The sequence below is a fragment of the Coregonus clupeaformis genome, unplaced genomic scaffold (assembly GCF_020615455.1).
Source record: "Coregonus clupeaformis isolate EN_2021a unplaced genomic scaffold, ASM2061545v1 scaf1024, whole genome shotgun sequence".
Taxonomy (NCBI): domain Eukaryota; kingdom Metazoa; phylum Chordata; class Actinopteri; order Salmoniformes; family Salmonidae; genus Coregonus; species Coregonus clupeaformis.
Genome location: NW_025534478.1, coordinates 37,428 through 41,132, shown reverse-complemented (window position 1 = coordinate 41,132; position 3,705 = coordinate 37,428). Strand labels below are relative to the sequence as shown.

General features: G+C 41.6%; 1 long non-coding RNA gene across 1 annotated transcript; it reads right to left on the bottom strand.

The window, feature by feature from the left end:
- Positions 1-775: 775 nt before the first annotated feature.
- Positions 776-1,840, bottom strand: LOC123486136. The gene is made up of 3 exons (XR_006659263.1): positions 1,515-1,840; positions 950-968; positions 776-794 (listed from the first exon to the last, which is right to left on the bottom strand). It is a non-coding gene; the product is annotated as an uncharacterized LOC123486136 (long non-coding RNA).
- Between the last annotated feature and the right edge of the window lie 1,865 nt (positions 1,841-3,705).

Sequence of the window (3,705 nt, the reverse complement as noted above, 5' to 3'; positions counted from 1 at the left end):
GGAGCCAGCACTTTGTGCCTGCTCTGGTCGCTACGAAACCCAGACTCATCGCAGTTATAGATTTGTCCGTGTTTCTCCCTCAACCCACTCTCCTCCAAGTGCTTCTCATAAGAAGTGAAGAAGGTGTCCATCGTCGGACGTGTGGCACACTCAGCTCTCCCCCGTCCTGGGTGTCCGGCCTCCTCACGCGCAGGTTCTCGTGGCTCCCCTCCTGAACATTTCCCACCACCGCTTCCCCAGTGGCGGGATTGTTTCCCCTGGGTGCCGAAACCTACAATAGAATAGAATATATAATTGTCCATCCAGGATGAAAATGTTGGTTTTGGCATTACCATACACATCCACATTTACATCACACACATTGAGAACAGTCAGTCCACCAATCTACATACATAAATACAGAGAACACCAAATACCTGCGTATTTTGTCGGCGTATTTCATCAGCCTCTGTCTGGTGAAGGGGAACCCATGGCTGGCCCAGTAGATACAGTACTGCACCAGAGAATTTTCATCCTCTGATGCAAGCAATGTGGGTGGTCCACTGCGACAACCATGGGTCACAGGGCCGCTCAGCCTGTCCGCTAGGGGTCTGCCGAGGTACACCATGCACCTTGGTAGATAAGAAAAGAAAACTGTTACTAGCAGATAAAATTCACATACACATGGTAATCTCCTAAAAACAAAAAGATGCCTAACCTTGGCAGCCTGGCGGATAGCCTTCCCTGCCCAGCAGTCCTCCATGGCATGGAACATGTCCTCCTCACTCCACTGCTTCCTCTTGACTTTCTCCGTGCTGCAGTGGTAAATACATGTAGCTAAATAACTTGGCATACTATACACATTTTAGACAGATAACTCAATCTGAATATGTATAAACATTTACATTTCAAAGCTAAGGCATTGAAAGGTGATGATGAAAGTTTTCACAATAACTGAAAGTGTACCCACGTTTTTTGTTTGATGTTATCTGTAATGAAAATTAGTGTACCAATTAGTGTAATATTACAGTTTGATGCACACATTGTAACATTTGACTAAATACTGCCTCTATGTAGCTGTTGTAAGATGAAACATAGCCAACAGTGATAGGTGTCAAAAGTTCATGGTTCAAAGTTCCAAATACATTTTTGCAGATTGTGCAAAACGCCTCCGTCAGAGGACTCCCAATTTTGATATGGTAAAGCTTGACAACATGCAGCTGTTTTCGTGATATGTATTATCTAACGCTGACAATTTCTTTCCTTTTTGCTTACTTAGCAGTTCTATCAACATTTAGCAACTAAGATAGCAACATTAGAAAATCCGTTAGCTATATTTCAGAGGTTAAAAAAGTTGGATATTCAATTAGGTGTGGTCTGTCGCGCAGTCGGAATTTTACAATATGCAGCGTGTTCCGCAAAATGTGTACATATAACTTTTTTGAAAACTCTCAAAACCTAACTTAACTTACATAAATTGCACTGAAAATCGGTGGTTAGCTAGCTAAAAGGGTGTCATTAGTCACAAAACGTACCGTTATTTTTCAGTCCATTTAAATGTTGAGCTCGAGGTGATTCAGTCCTCCAACGGCTAGAGTGTCCGAGGTTAGGGGGTGTCCGATGTTTGGGGAAAATTAGCTAGATAGCTTACGAGCTAACTGTAGCTATCTATATGCTAACAGCAGCTAGTTAAACTAGCTAGCTAGATTACATTCAATTCGGCTCCACTGTGGCTAGCTAGCTCTCTCACTAACATTATCTAGCTAGCCAAGCTAAACTCAAGTCTATTGTAAATCTAACCTAGCTAGCTATTTTAGATACTGACCAGACAGACCCCTTCAAACACGGAGCCTGGTGCGGTTGCTAGGTGATTTCTGACTGCTTCTTCTTCTTCTTCTTCAATGAGGTTTAACGGCGGTTGGCATCCATTTTGTTGCATTACCGCCACCTACTAGACTGGAGTATAACTCCCTTATATTTTGCTTAAAAAATTAAATTAAGGCTTTGAACTTTCCGTGGTTCAATAGAGTGGGCACCGGTTCTCCCCCTCCCCCGATTCATATACAGTCATTGGTGGACTCGGCGGTTCGCCTTCAAAATAAAAAAAACTCCCATCACTGAAAGTGATGTAAACGGATACAAAATAGTGAAATCGTGCCAGATTTGGACTAGATAATGCTAAACGAGGTTGGAATGTTGTTATATAAATTCAACAAAAAAAGGGACAATAATTAGTTAATACATTAAACTTCAGAATTGCATTGAGGGCTTATTTTTGACTGTACAGCCTTATCTACACTATGGATTCTGGATCAATGAAACGGGGGTATCAGTCTACTCTGTGACATCATCAGAACACAGCAGTGAAGAGTTTTCACAAATATTTCCTCTTATTGAGGTAAGTCCCCTTCCTAGACCAGCTTTCATATTGCACTGTACAGCCTTATTGATTATGTTAGGGGGTAGATCAGCTTTCATATTGCACTGTACAGCCTTATTGATCATGTTAGGGGGTAGATCAGCTTTCATATTGCACTGTACAGCCTTATTGATTATGTTAGGGGGTAGATCAGCTTTCATATTGCACTGTACAGCCTTATTGATCATGTTAGGGGGTAGATCAGCTTTCATATTGCAGATAGATTGTGGCTTCCATCAATGTAATTGTCTGCATAATTTCCAATCCCCCATATATTTTCTTGTAAATATATACAGTACCAGTCAAAAGTTTGGACACACCTACTCATTCAAGGGTTTTTCTTAATTTTTAGTATTTTTTAGTCCCACTAAGCCCAAACCAGAAGGGATGGCGTATCGCTGCAGAATGCTGTGGTAGCCATGCTGGTTAAGTGTGCCTTGAATTCTAAATAAATCACAGACAGTGTCAACAGCAAAGCACCCCCACACCATAACACCTCCTCCTCCATGCTTTACGGTGGGAAATACACATGCGGAGATCATCCGTTCACCCACACCTCATCTCACAAAGACACGGCGGTTTGAACCAAAAGTCTCCAATCTGGACTCCAGACCAAAGGACACATTTCCACCGGTCTAATGTCCATTGCTCGTGTTTCTTGGCCCAAGCAGGTCTCTTCTTCTTATTGGTGTCCTTTAGTAGTGGTTTCTTTGCAGCAATTTGACCATGAAGGCCTGATTCACACAGTCCCCTCTGAACAGTTGATGTTGAGATGTGTCTGTTACTTGAACTCTGTGAAGCATTTATTTGGGCTGCAATTTCTGAGGCTGATAACTAATGAACTTATCCTCTGTAGCAGAGAGTAACTCTGGGTCTTCCATTCCTGTGGCGGTCCTCATGAGAGCCAGTTTCATCATAGCGCCTGATGGTTTTTGCGACTGCACTTGAAGAAACTTTGCAAAGTTCATGACATTTTCCCGTATAGACTGACTTTCATGTGTTAAAGTAATTGATGGACTGTCATTTCTCTTTGCTTATTTGAGCTGTTCTTGCCATAATATGGATTTGGTCTTTTACCAAATAAGGCTATCTTCTGTATACCACCCCTACCTTGTCACAACACAACTGATTGGCTAAAACACATTAAGAAGGAAAGTATTCCACTAATTAACTTTTAAGAAGACACACCTGTTAATTGAAATGCATTCCTTAATTATTTTCCCCTAACTCTACCTTCCCTAATTGGAGTAAACTAATGAACAACAACACTTAAGCTTCCAGCTTATACATACTGTATACATTTTACA